General features: G+C 39.8%; 1 non-coding gene across 1 annotated transcript; it reads left to right on the top strand.

The window, feature by feature from the left end:
* The first annotated feature begins 7,435 nt into the window (after positions 1–7,435).
* On the top strand, positions 7,436–7,566 carry LOC141616255 (small nucleolar RNA snoR74). Its single transcript, XR_012530612.1, has one exon. It is a non-coding gene; the product is annotated as a small nucleolar RNA snoR74 (small nucleolar RNA).
* Positions 7,567–15,733: the final 8,167 nt, after the last annotated feature.

The raw sequence follows: 15,733 nt of genomic DNA, 5'->3' as shown, positions 1-15,733 counted from the left end.
GAGTGGAATGCTGAGTGTCATTACGCGATGGAATGTCAGCACGGGTATCCGTCACCTCCGTCTCAGGCAAACAAGCATCAGCCTTTGGAATTTCAGTTGCTTGAACCTCTACCGGTGGACACTCAACAGTATTAGCCACCTCCTCTGGCGGATTATCAACAAGATAGTCTTCAACTTGAATGTTAACGTACTCCACATCATTGTTAACATCCTCCACGCCAATGCTAATATCCCCAACATCAACTACTTTCTCACCGACATCAGCTGGCTCTCCATAACGAAACTGAATGTCAGCACAGATATCCGTCGTAATAGAATCTAAACCGAGTGGTGACAATTGTGGAGTCCCCACCTTTGCACTTTGTTGAATGACGGGACTATGTTCAACACCCTTCTTTTCAGCTACACCCTTCTTTTCAGATATAGTCGGCTGCACATCCGACAGCCCGACACACTCCTCATAGAATTGAGAAAACAGGTTAAATGATGGGGGTTCAATGATGACATCTTCATGTCTAGCTTTTTTGGAAGCTGGTTCTTTCAGAACAGTTGATCGCGATTTATTGGCCGCTTGCATAGCCAATACATGCTTTACCCGTTCGTCCAACTCACGGATAACTTGATCCGTGAAGAAAGATGGGGTGGCAACCAAATTACGACCCTTCACAACCAACTTTTTTCGATTGTTTGTTTGTGCTTTCTTTAGCACTCGTCGGGTTACTTGGTGGGCAACTTAGCAAAGGTGCTTGACCCATAGCTCTTTGGGTCTTCTCGCATCATCTTCGACTTTATAAGTTCCGCCCGTTCCAAGTATCGGCGATATAAAATACGAGAGTCCCTCTCATTAAGAAGTATAAGTTGATGAACATCCTGTCAAGTTAAAATCCCAAAATTTTACTTAAAACAAGACAATAATAGTAGAATAACAGAGGAATAATAGTACACTAACAGCAAAATAGATAACAGTGGATTAATAGTAGAATGACAGTGAAGTAATAAAATAACAAAGGAATAACAGTACACTAACAGCAGAATAAATAACAGTGGAGTAGTAGTAGAATAACAGTAGAATAACAGTGCAGTAACACTTGGAATGAAAATTAGAATAACAGTGGAATGACAGTAGGAAAACTGAGGAATAACAGTGGAATAATAGTAAAATAATAGCAGTATGAAAACTAATGCTCGAGGACAATAACAGAATAACATTTTAGAATGATTCGTTTAAAAACAATCAAACAGGTGCTTACGTCGACCGCTGCGGACTGTACTTGCTCATCCGTAAGAATATCATCGGTAGATCCGAACAAGACATCGACGTTGAGTACGTTGACCAGAGCCAACGATGTTTGGGCGAGACAATGGGAAAGCAACGTCGAACGCTCCCGGTGCCCGAGCACCGGCGCCGCCTCACGCCGCAACCTCTCATTGAAAGACTTAAAATCCCAATGTTTAATGAGCGGCAGCTCATTATTCACCTGATCACCGCTAAAGAAATAACGGTGAAAATAGGTGATAGCCAACAGCACTACACTACAACGAATATTTCTCCTCCCGATAAGGGCTTCACGTACAGAAGTCACCAAGTCTGAGAAGACAAACTGACACCAATTAAGTTCCTTGATCCTAGAAACATCTTCCACAGCGCTTAGAAGTCTAAGATCAAGCACATAACCCGACACAGGAGCAAGGAAACACGATATGGCAAGCAGAACAAAAGTCTTCTTAAACTCATCGTCCGCAACCAGAGACTCTAGCAGGGTCTCCTGAACTTTGTTAAGTGGTATCCCACTTTTGTTATTGCCGATACCATACTTCTCCCGCCAAGCACGCTTCAAAGCTTCTCCTTCAGCGTCGGCAGAACCAGGAAATCCAGTAATAACCAAATCCACTTTCGCACCAGAATTTGGTAAACCAAACACATCGTGCACATCATCTCGATCAACTCGAACTTCTCCGTTTCGGATATTTCAAAATACTTCCCACTCCTAAAAGCATATACAAACTCCCGAAACATGACATGGGGGAGGGAAGAAAGCTTCAACTCAAGTAAACCCCCGAATCCCATCTCCCTAATGACCTCCTTCTCGCTCCTCGGTGAGGGCTTCAATAACTTTGAAAAGAAAAAGCGGGCCGACAAATGACTAATAAATGGATCGGCACTTGTCCACACAAAAGGGTGAAAAAAATAAACAATGCATTAAAACATTTAAGATGACATAAGCAAAAGCAAAAGCGAGAATAATAGCAAAATAACAAAGCAGAGCATCAAAAAATAACACGAAAAGTAACATATTAATAGCTAAATAACAGCAAAATAAAAGTAGAATAACAAAGGTACATACGGTGGGATATTTCCGCAAAGCAACTCCGGCTGAGGTTGCTTGCTACTTACCACAATTCCCTTCTCATGCTTAACTTTGCCACCCAACTTACTACTAGTCTTGGGTGGACTAGACGACAATTTCACAAGTTGGGTCTCGGCCTTTCGTTTGGTTTTTTTCGTGGGTGGTTCGGTTGTACATATTTCTTGACTACGAGTACTCCTTCTCTGAGAAGCAGTGCTCTTTGATGGAGATGTGACACGGGATTTGGATGGAGACGGACCCGGAGAATTTGATGATGACGGTTGAGTAGACTTTGATGAAGCGGTGGATTTGATTCTTAACTTCATTTTCTGCTTTACTATCCAGAAAATAAAGATAAGGATCACTTTCAATGATAAATAGATATTCAGCTAGACTTTTTTAATAATGACGCCAGAATGAGAGTACCGTAACACCAGAATAACAGAACACTAACAATTAGTATAACAAATAACAGCAGCGAAAACACAAAAAGAACATGATGGATGTGTAAACAAAAACACGAAAGAGAATCAAAACAAAAGCCTCTTTGAATAAAGAGTCAAAGACAGTTTCAAAATTACATACAGCCTACATAAGCCTTCATAAAAACAAAATAACGTACTAAATTACAGCCAGGGAAGGTTTCGAATTACATAAAACCCAAAATACATTCTTTCCCACAAAGAACCAAAATGTACTTCCGAAAATACAGGACATAACATAAAAAGTCAGTCAACGTCAACAACATCGACTGACTTATAATACAATTGGTGAGCAAGATCATAAGCAGAAGGAAAGTCCCTGAGTGCGTCAAAGTACTCGTGAATTAGACTCATCCGTTCAGATACAGGTGCATCAAGGATCTTGTCATGATCGTATATATCTTGGCAAGCATGCAACACCGCCTTTGATGGCTCACTTGCAAGCATATAGCACTTGCATCGTTTGGAAACCTTTGTCGAGCCCCTTGACAAAATCTTAAAACCTTGACTGTGACTTGTTGTTAGAACTTTCATATATTCGGCGTGAACACCGGGCGAACTTTTATGAAATAGGAACATTTGTGACCATTTCTTACAAACAAGAGACATATTGCTCTTGTCCAAAGTAGTCTCAACATAATCGAAAACTCTTTCCATTAGGTCCTGGCTATTTAAAACTGCCGACATTGATTGATTACGACGACGAACTCGTACATTAACTTCAAAGCACTTTTCAGTCTTATCGTCCAATAACCATCCCAATTTTTTTCTTTTCAAAGAGCGAACTCGCTAGCAAATAACAATTTATCTTCATTCACTATATTTATTGCCCATCCCTCACAAACTAAGTCCATTAGTAATCTTTGAAACCTACAAACAAACAAAGCCAAACAAACAAAACCACTAGAATAACGACAGAATAACGGGAAAAGAATAACGAGAAAATTCAACACAAAGCAAAAACACTACAATGACCGCAAGAGTAGCGCCGCAATGACACCATACGACGACCAAAGTATAACGGCGGAATAATGAAATCTTGAAAAGTGAAGACAACACGAACAAACACAAAAACCCTAGAAAAACACATTAAACAATTACAACATGACAAATAACTTGACAACAAACTAAGCGATAGAATAACAAATGAGTAACACAAAACTAAAGTCTGTAGAGAACAATAGTAAAGTTCTCAACACAACGCGACACATAGAACATGCGAATCACTTCAAAACTATAGAAAACTCAAAAATGCAGCATAATAACGACATTAAAGTACTCGATTAAGTAAACCTAGCGATAATTACACTGAAAAACGAATTAAAAAGCATACAAAAGCATGAAATAAAACAAAATTACAAAATAAAAGAGGAAAATGACATGAAATTACCTACAATAGGAAGGAAGACGATGAACGGCGAAGAGAAAACGGGAGAAAAAAGCGAAGGAGACGAACAGTTGAAGAAGAATAACACAGGAATAATAGAAGAGAGAGGAACGCTTTGCAGTGGTGATAATTATATAAACGGTTAACAGTAAATGTGGATAATTAATTAGAGAGAGAAATCGTTAGAGAGTAAATGAGGGAAAGAAGAGAGAGAGAGAAAAAGGAAAAAAAAGAGAAAATAAACTAAATAACAATGCTTTTATATGACAACTAAGATTAATCTTGGCCACTCATCTCTAATTTAAACTAATGGTTGAGATTCACCCAACTCACAACTCACCATAAGAACCAAAAACACCAAATCCAATCTCTCTCTCTCTCTCTCTCTCTCTCTCTCTCTCTCTCTCTCTCTCTCTCTATATATATATATATATATATATATATATATATATATATATATATATATATATATATATATATATATATATATATATATATATATATATATATATATATATATAGGAATGGGATCATGTGAGGATACACTGTCTTTTTGAGGATTGATGATTTCGTTACATTATCAGAAGGTGTTCAATACAATATCACAGGTTATTCGATGAAATATCACAAAAAAAAACTCATGTACAGAAAAAAAAAATTATAATTTTTTTGTCTTAAAAAAAAATTTTTTTTGGCAAAGGTCAGATTTTTCGTGATGCTGTATTGAAGAACCTGTGATATTGTATTCACTAATCCTCAATCCTCAAATATTTAGGAGTTCTCACCGGATCCCGACTCTCTCTCTCTCTCTCTCTCTATATATATATATATATATATATATTAGGATCCGGTGAGAACGATCACTCGGTGAGAACGCACTAAATATATAACCATACGTACGATTAAAATACATCCAAGGGTATTAATTCTATTAATCCAGTCAACAGCAACACATATCACTCGACGCACACCACTCATCACTTACCACCCTTCCATCAGTGCTTTACCCTCCGCCTCTCGGACCACCACTGTCCCAACCCTGAGGTCAACATCACACCGACATCACAAATAGCGACACGACTCCCTGGTTGTCAGTTTCTCTCGAGATCACGGTGGCACGGAACCATATAATCGATCATCTTTCAAGATCACGGTGGTTATGCGGTGGTTGTGACGGTGACGAAATAATTTAGGGTTTGTGGAAAGGAGGAACAGCTTTAATCGCCGACATCACAGGATGGGCCGAAATCATCGGAATCAATCAAAATCAAAATCACACATTGACAAAATTGGGGATTTAGGGTTTGATTTCAGAGAATATCGAGGATTGAGAAGAAGGATAAGTGCTTACTTGGCGCAGAAGCAAGCGGTGGTGTGTTTAGCGCCGTCATAATTTTGCCGGCGATGGTTTAAGGTTGATTTTGACAAACCGGTAAAAGGTAGGTCCCAACGATGGAGCGATAGTTTACTTACTGTTATCTCTTTCATTTGCATTTTTTTAATTACTTGAGGTAATTGCGGATGAAGTGTGATCGTGGTAAGATAATTGATGTAAAGATCAAAAATGGGATTGACGACTGTTGTTCGATTTGTTGCCGGAATGTTGAGGTGCCTACCACCACAAGGCCCACGACTACAGCAAGTTGTCGTCGACAATCACCACAATCAACAACGACGACGTCACAGACCCCCATGAACGACGCCAATGATATCAAAACCCACTTTGGATAACCCCATTCCCTTGCCGAGCTATCACCTTCCCCATCACCACCACAACCGTGCTAACCCACTTTGTCGAGTCTTTGCAGCTGCCACAAATGATAAAACCACAACCGTGCTAACACAAATGATAAAACCCAATCGTCATATTTTTTATCGATTTCATATGTCTAGTGTTATGAACAGCAAAAGCTCGGATTAGTTGTGAGGAACTACTCTAATTTTTTATGTATCTAACCACTATTTTAATGTATTTAAACATAGATACACAAAATTACTTGCTAGGTACGTTAAAATTCCTTTGAGATACATCAATAAAGAAACCAGATACATTGATTTCTTGTAGTGCAAATTGTGCATTCAATTGTACTTTTCTGCTCTTTGGATCTGTCATTCAACTCATTGTTTGTGCAAGGTCAGACTCTAACTCTTTTCTTGGCTTTTTCTTGTTTTTTTAATAAACCGTCAATCTAGTGGTCGAAACTTGAGTTCACCATCCCAACTTTGAGAGGCATAACATCTGATTCAGCGAGTCTCTTGAAAGATGGTTTCATGTATTTTAGTTTGAGACCGACTCATTTGATTGACGAATTATGTGACAGTTTTATATCAGGTTATGTGAATTGGATTTATTCCAACACAAGTTTTGGCTGATTGTTTGGGATTATGAGGATGCTCCGGCAACCATATATGACGATAATGGCGATATTCTCCGACCAGAGTTTTGCCGAAGTTCCGACCAGAGTTCAGAATCTAGAGGAATGCTGAACTAGACCCTGAAAAGAGGCTATACCTTGGTGGCAATTACTTCGACCCACTTAGGTTAGCAGCTGACCCTGAGAAGAAAGAAACCCTTCAGTTGGCTGAGATCAAGCATTCTCGTCTTGCCATGGTCACCTTCCTTGGTTTCGCTACCCAAGCTGCTGCAACTAGAAAAGGTCCTCTAGCAATGTTGCTGCTTTCTTGAGTGACCCTTCTAACAACATTTTCAAAACCGTGTCTTCTTAGTCTTGTTATTATACTACTATTTGTCATAGTTATGATTGAGCATTCGAACCAACGGGTAAGAACACTCTTTTATGTTGTACTCCGTATTAAACCTTTGTCCAACATGAATAGTATTGTATTGAATTGTTCTCGTAAATCTATTGTTCTATTGATGTAACTTTGAGATACCATATTATATGTTTGTCCACAGCCCTAACCCGTCGTCAGCCACCTTGCCGGAGCAGCGTCACCTTGCCGGTGCACCGTGCACGCACTCTTGCTCAGCTGCAGCCGCCTGCTTCCCCGACCACTCCGCCACTCTCCCCGTTAATTTTCCTCACTCGGCAGCACACGTCTCACTCCCAATCATAATTTGTTTATTTATATTTATTCAAACTGTTTGCTGTGTAGGCTGGATCATTGTATACTTGGTATTTGTAGTGGGTTTAGTTTATCGAATCATCTCGTCGCATTATTTCATTGGTTATAGTTGCGTAGTGTAAAACCTGATGAAAGAAGCAGGGGCATATTGCCCTATGCGGATAGGTCTCTCGTAAACCTCAGGGAAATCAACTTTCATTGTTATTGGGTAACCAACGAAGTTTTTTGAGGATTTTAGGTTCAGTAAACGATGTTTACATTTCAATTTTACATGCTTGTTTAATGTTTTATTATCAACAATTGGCCCCCTTATCGCCAGTATATCCACCAGATACAATAACAATTTTAGGTTCAGTAAACGATATTTACATTTCAATTTTACATGCTTGTTTAATGTTTTATTATCAACAGTTGGCCCCCTCATCGCCAGTATATCCACCAGATACAATAACTAAAGTAAAGCTCCGGCGGATTCTGATCGGCAGTCAACGCCTAACAACCTTCAATGCTCGGACACCAGTCAACATCCAACGACCTTACCACCTCCCTTTATTTAGTTTCTCATATATTTTAATGTATCTACATTAATCATTGATGTATCTAACCACTATTTTAATGTATCTTAACATAGATACACAAAGTTATTTATTAGGTACATCAAAATTGCTATGAGATACATCAATATATAAATCACATACACTAATATTCAAAACAAATTTCACGAATTCTATATACACTTTTTATTAACGTAGATACACTTTTTTTTTTTACCAAATTTCAGATACACTTTTGACTATCGTAGATAGTCTTTTTACAAAAATTCTATATACACTTTTTAATAATGTAGATACACTTTTTTTTTTAACCAAATCTCAGATATATATTTGACTATAGTAGGTACACTTTTTGACTATCGTATATACACTTTTTACCAAAATTCTACTCCCTCCGTACCACACCAAAGGTAACGTAGGGAAAATTGGAGTATTTAAGAAAAAGTGGAAAAAGTAAGGGTAAAGAAGGAAAAAATAGGTGGGTTATGTAATTGTGGGTTTAATTCTGGGTTGGTAGGTGGGGTATGTAATGGCATTTTGTGTAAATATCAAATGGGTATAAGGATAACTTGGTAATGTTGTTGGCCAAATAAGGAATGTTACCTTTGGTGTGGTACGTCCGTTTATAGTAAGTGTTACCTTTGGTCTGGTACGGAGGGAGTATATACTAATAGACTATCTATACACAAAAGTATGTAATCTAGATACGCGTACATAACAAAACTAGGGGTACACCAAAAGTAGCCATGGATACACTAAAGTCAACTCTGACTTATCACTCAGAATGCACATTTATTTTGCAAACTTATCTATCTGCACAAATTCATTTGTCCCATAACTTCCCTTCAAATTTTACCACACCAAAGCACGAATCAGACACAAGATTTGGCCCCAACTACACGATCTTTTATCACTTAAACCAGAGAACTATAGCACAAATTCATACACAGAATACTACATTTGCGAAGCAATTGCATCACCCATCGAAAATTGCTCAATCCCTATTTCCAAAAATCGATTAATCAGCACCATACCGGCATCACACCTATCGGCGGCATCACCGACACCCTATATGACACCGACGACTGTGGTGGAGATGATGAAGTGACTGGTGAATAAGGCGATCATGATCGATAAGATAACATATTATATACCTGTGTTTCCTTTTAATCTGTTTCCGTCCATCATCGACCTCTCACCCACGCCGGTTAATTCGACGTTCGACGGCCTTGCTGGTGGTTGATGTCGACGGCGACGACAGGTATTGGGGAAGATGACGGGTAATTGGGGTTTGAGGAGGGAGGGAAAATTTGCGGTGGTTCGTCGGAGTTGTGGGTGATTGTCGATGACGACGGCGGCAGGTCGTAGGTGGCGGCGACAGGTGATGGGGAAATTTAAGGGTGGTTAGGGTTAGAGGAGGGATATGATTTGTGAGGAATGAAATTGATTTGTGAGAAGACCGGTTATGGAAGGGCTGCCTTAAAACTGTCATAAGTCGAGTTCTAGAAGTGATATTGCTGTAATTCTAATTGGAGGTTATAGCTTGTCGTCTTACGATTCTAACGATAGGTCACACGCCCAGATTGACCAAGTAAGGAGTGAGACATGACTGTTTTATGAAATTGGACGGTGCTGAGGACTGTGCCGATACTCGACCGAGTAGGCCCTACTCGACCGAGTATCTTTCATACTCGACCGAGTATTCCATATTCGGCCGAGTAATCTTTCTATGATATTTATGTTCAGCTTCTGGAATCGTGAACTCGGCCGAGTAGTCTCATTACTCGACCGAGTACCCTGTACTCGACCGAGTACCCTGTACTCGACCTAGTATGCCATGTACGCTATCGAGTACCTCAGTGGGCGGTCATTATGAGTCAGTGGCTATGTTCTTACATTTGTTTTGAGTCGGTGACTGTGTTCTTACATTTGTTTTGAGTCGGTGGCTATGTTCTTACATTTGTTTTGAGTCGTGGGGTATATGCACACGTATGTTTTGAGTCTTAACGCATTCTTTTATATATGTGACGGTTTTGATAGGTAAGTTACCAAACACTATGATAGGGAGAATGCCGGCTTATGAGGTATTATGTGTTGGATAGGATGGACATGAGTTATATGTGGTTGTGAGGGATAGTGGAAAAAGGAAAAGGGTAGCTTGATGAGCTAATTGAGGCTAGGAGTATGTTTTGTGAGATATGGTGAGTGATATATTCGTGTGTTGAGTAATATAAAAGTAAGTGTATATGGGCAAGGGTGATGTAAGTGTAAAGAAACGTGAGAATGAAAGATTGAGATGAGAGATACGAATAGTGGCATATTGGGATGTGTAAGGATTTATGGAGGGAGACGGTTAGGATTGTGATGCTTAAGGATATATAAAATGAAAGGTTGTAGTAGAATGATGGAGAAGAGGGGTATATAGTGAACTTAGACAAAGTTACGCCGCGACGTGGATTTGTAGATAGTGACCAAGTTTGGGAATTTGGATTATCAAGAGGTAAGCCTAGTGTGTAATTCTTTAGGTAATTAACGTATGAGGTGAATGGTTGGTTTTATAGGGATACGAAAGGGAGATATAATTAATTAAAGAGTAACCGTTAGTTGTGCGGACTTGGTGGTGACAAGTGTGAGTGAGTGGTATGGTGAGAGAGGATCTGTGATAAAGAAGAGTGAGAAGATATTTATATGAATTAATGTAATTCGAGTTATGGGACATGAAAATAAGGAATCATGGAAAGGCACGATAGCATCATGAGAGGCTGTGAGTTAACAGTTATATAGGAGTCAGGACGAAATGTTAGCCGTGAGTTTCGACATATTAAGGGAGTAAGAAGCTGGCAGAGTGTTTGCACAGTATGAGATTTTGGTGGAGAGTTAAGTGACGATACAATTTAGTATGGAATTGGAAAGAATGTAGAGGTAAATTTTGTTGGTGGACTTGATGTTCGTTATATAGAGACGTGATAGTAAGAAAGCGGTCACATGAAGGATAGTGGTGTTGTACTGTTGACACTAGTGGTTGAGGATGATGTTACTTTAAGGAAGTTAGTTGTTCTACTAGGGTTGATTTTGTGGAGACTGATTAATATGTATGGTTGTGAGGGAGTATAAGATGTGGATATGTGAGGTATTCACTGGTAGTTGGGTACTGATGATATGGCTACGTTCGTCGGGTGGTGATAATTGTGTGTATGAGAGGACATGTTATGAAGGGCGCCTGAGTTAAGTCCGGATGAGGGATATTCATTATCAAGTGGTAACTTACGTAATCAGGATTGGCTAGTTACATTCGATTATGGGTCCATGATATGTGTAGATGTTTGTGTGAGGTTCTGACCTCATGAGTCATGGTCTGGATAATGTTCAAAAGGTTGGTATATGTGATTCCGTTTATTATGTTGCGTCGTGATCTAGTAGAGCGGTTTTAATAAAGTCTTCTGGTCATGGAATTTGTACTAAGTCAGTGTTATGAGATTGTAAAAGCTGTGATGGCTATCGATATGGTTGTTGTGCCTCGAGTGGCGATCTGGGCACGGTAATTCGCGTGTGATACGAGTATTTTCGTGTTGTCATATATTGTTGTTTGTTTACTGCTATTTCCTGTCTGTGTCGGTCGGGGCATATAGACCGTTGTTTTGTTTCCCGATGTTTCTTACCAGTGTCGGTATGGGTATGGTTCCGTTGGTTTTCATAGAGTATGATATGAGAGAGAGTTGGGTATGGTTCTATTGTTGTCATGGTATTGTAATATTCTGTTAATGGGACACGGTTGTGAGAGGCTGTTAGAGTACTTTTAATCTTGTTTTAGATAAGGCGTTGGTGGACTTAGTTGTGGCAGATGAATTGTGGAATAGGTGTGGTATGAACTGGAAACTACAGGTGGTTTAGCACCTTTTTTTGGGGACAAGGAGTACGGAGTTTTGGGACTTGGTATCATGTTAAGTCAAGGGCGAGTTTTGTGGTAATAAAAGAGATGAACTTGAGAAGCTAATGTGAGTATGTGTAATAATTGTGGATTGTGAGCCAAGATCGTGGAGATGAGTGTATATATATATAGATGTATGTCAATTTTGCGGTAAGGTCGAAGAAATGGAGTAGTGGTTATACTGGGGATTTTATGATATATGTTATATGAGTACAGAATAATTGGAGGTACGGGAACTGTTAGAGAAAGAGAACCCTAGATATATGAATGGTTGTAGATGTGAGGTTATAGTGGGTTATCGTTGACATGCGGTGGTTATGAGGGTTATGGGAGGTATAGCAAAGGACCTAGTATTAGTGAGTTACGAGGACGTAACATTTATCTTAAGAGGAGTAGGAGGAGACAAGAGAGTTGATGGTCATACGGTTGCAATTAAAAGTTTGAGTGTTGGTGTAGAATAATGGCAGTGCTTGTATTAGTATGATGTTTAGGAATATGAGTAAACTTCGATAGTGTTAACAGATTGTGTGGTGATGTTTAGGTGTGTGAGTAAACTTCGAGGACGAAGTTCGTTTTAAGGGTGGTAGAATGTAACATTCCGTTTTGATGGTTGATCTTTTTCGGTGGATTGTCTTGGTAATTGAGTGTGCTAGTGAGCGTTATGGAAGTAAGACAGAGTTGGCAACACTTATGTTGTGGGTACCTGATAATAGGTTTGGTTGGAACTTCGAGGACGATGTTCTTTTTAATGGGGTAAGATTGTAATACTACGGTTTTCCTAGGTTGGTACTCGGCCGAGTATGGCCTACTCGGTCGGGTAAAGTGTGTCGTGTATTCTGTTTGGTTACTGTCAAGGAACACTCAGCCGAGTATGCGGAATACTCGACCAAGTAGAGGGTACTCGGTCGAGTATACTCTATACTCGACCGAGTATCCGGTCTGACGAATATTATTTCTGCGGTTTGATTTGGAAAAGATTAGAGTTATTTATAAACGCAAAATAGTTTCTAATTAAATTTTATAAAATCTAATCACTCAACCGACGCTCTAATCCTCTCCAAATCTCTCTTTGTGTGTGTGTGTGAGATCATAACAAGTGCATTCATCCTTTGTTTCATCGTCGGTAATTCCTTGTTTCTATGATTCATTGGTTTATATTTAGGGTTTGTCTTTAATTATGAATTTGGGAAAATGGTGTTTTGCATATAGTGATTGTTGTTATGTGATTATTGATTAGGCGGAGACTTCGTAGAGGAGCCGTTCTAGATCGATTGCTTGTCTTTCTTGCAGTTGTGCTAAGGTAGGGTTTCCCGACTCAGTTACTGTTAATTGATTTAAGAATGTGATTGTATTGCGTATGACTATTGTCTGCTGATCGGAGTGTTGGTGTGGTGGTGGTTGTTGTGACGATGTTGTGATGGTTGTGGTGGAGTCACTTGCGAGAGTACCTTCACGCCCTAGTTCGCCCTCCGTGGAACTCGTCACGGGAGGGGATGTGCACATTAAGGGACAGGGTTATCGCTCGTTGATGAGCGGGATTTAGGTGGGGATTGGCTGCGGTCCCCCACTGGCGGCGAGGGCTACATGTTGTGATAGGGTAGTCTGGCAGGACTACACACTTTGGTGTGTAGTCGGTTACTGTGTGAGATCGGGAGACTGGGGTTGGAAGATGATCAGCTGGTTGCTTTATACGCTTGTCTTACTTTGATTATTCAGTAACTGACCCTGTTGTTGTTTTGTAAAATCTGTGGTGATCTATTCGGGGATGGTGAGCAGATTGTGACAGGTGATATAGATGTTTAGCTCTGGGACAGTTATGGGGAGTCATCACTCGAGTATAGCTTCCGCCGTCAAGAGACTTAGCTTGCATTCTTTGTAATTATTAGACATTTCACAGTTATACTTTGGTTTGGTTTTGGAAACATGTAATCGCTAACTCTTTATACTTTAATAAAGGTTGTTTGGAATTGGTAACTTTGATGTACTAACCTCGGAAAACCGAGATGGTAACAGCCTTTCATACTAGGGTAGTCCTTGGTAAGGTACCTTGATATGAGGGGGTGTTACAATAACCCAATCGATCGATTTAAGGTCACTCGATCGAGTTGCCCCTCTTACTCGATCGAGTGCCTCGACTCCAGAACCTGATCAGAAAGTTCCCAAAAACACACTCGATCGAGTTAACTATCCACTCGATTGAGCCGACCCTACTCGATCGACTGCCCAAAAACTTACTTCTGCCCATAAATCGGAAAACTACCTACTCGATCGAGTCACACCCACTCGATCGACCCTCTCACCTTACTCGATCGAGTGCCCCCCACTCGATCGAGTCATGCTGACTCGTATCCAATACCCGCATGTTCAACTCGCACTCCCAACTTTCTATACTCTAACACAAAACGACAACAACAACATATATACTTACGCATCGGTTTATATATATATAAACAAAACACTTTCCTTTCATAATTCTAACATGTCACATTATATATCGAACATTATACTTTCATGCTTTACTATCAACCAACATGCAATTCATGTCATCATCATCTTTCAACTCTTATCTTCTATCCTCCACATGCATACATCCACCAATTCACACCACATATTACTATATAGATATACAAAGCACAAGATAAACACATAACGATCCCGACACATACCCCATGTGACAGGTTCAAAATTGTAGGTCGAGTTCGCGACTTTAGGACGTCTCCCAAGTCTTTGCATTAACTCCTACAATTCCTACCTCGGGTTCATTTTAATTTGACTCTCTAGGTTCCTTAAGTTCATTGGTTACAGGTTTCAGGATCGTCGCTCTGATACCACTTTGTGACACCCCCATACTCCAAGTGCCTTACCAGGACCACTTAAGGTATGAGAACGTCACCATCTCGGTTACCCGAGGCTATGATAATCAAATGACAATAAAGAAACATACTCCCTCCATTTTTTTTGTTCGCCCCATTTCTTTTTACACGGATATTAAGAAAAGTTATTAAAGAATGAAAAAGTAATAAAAGAGTTGTAAGTGGGGTGAAAAGAATGATTAAATAATGAAAAAAGTAATAAAAGAGATATAGGTGGGGTGAAAAGAATGATTAAAGAATGAAAAAGGTAGTCCAAATAAAGAAAGAAGAGAAATGGGGTGAAGATAGATAATTGGCCAAAAAGAGGAAATGGGGTGAAAATAGGAAAGTGGAGGGAGTAATTAAATAGCGATATAGTTTAAAGTGATTACATGTTCAAACCCAAAACTGATAGAAGAGAAATACAAATGTTCTCAAATCCAAAAGTACTAAACAAAAGTCCAAAACAGCGGAAGACTCTAAAACTACATCGTGGTGATGCATCCCAGCTAACCCAAGCGTATCATCTCATACCCGCTTAACAATTGCTCACCATCCCCGAGTGGATCACCACAGTTTTTAAAACAATTAACGGGGTCAGTACTAATTACATAAAATAAAGCCACACGAAACAAGAACACAAATAGCTCAACAGCTCAACAATTCTCCAGTTTCCATTACCAATCTCCACATAACTGACTACACACGAAAGTGTGTAGTCCTGCCAGAGTACCCATCGCAATAAGTACTCCACACAGCCAGTGGGGGACCGCAGCCGTGCCCACCAAATCCCCGCTCATCTCCATCGAGCGATAAACCCAAGTTTCCTTAATGTACACATCCCTTCTGTGGCGGTTTCCACAGAAGGCGAATCAAGGGCCTGAAGCCACTCCCGCAAGTGACTCCACTCAGCCAGGGACGCGCCTCGAAGATCACAGACAAATACAAACCAATCAACAATATGAAATCATCAACCGTCAAGATCAACCAACAATATAACCAACCTTTAATCACAACAATAATCACCACACATTATGTAACTGATACTGAGTAGGGAAAACCCTAACTGGAATGCAAACACCGACAGACGATCAA

The sequence above is a fragment of the Silene latifolia genome, chromosome 11, assembly GCF_048544455.1.
Source record: "Silene latifolia isolate original U9 population chromosome 11, ASM4854445v1, whole genome shotgun sequence".
Lineage (NCBI taxonomy): Eukaryota > Viridiplantae > Streptophyta > Magnoliopsida > Caryophyllales > Caryophyllaceae > Silene > Silene latifolia.
Note: the sequence above shows the minus strand (reverse complement) of the source record. Positions and strands in the feature narration are given on the sequence as shown.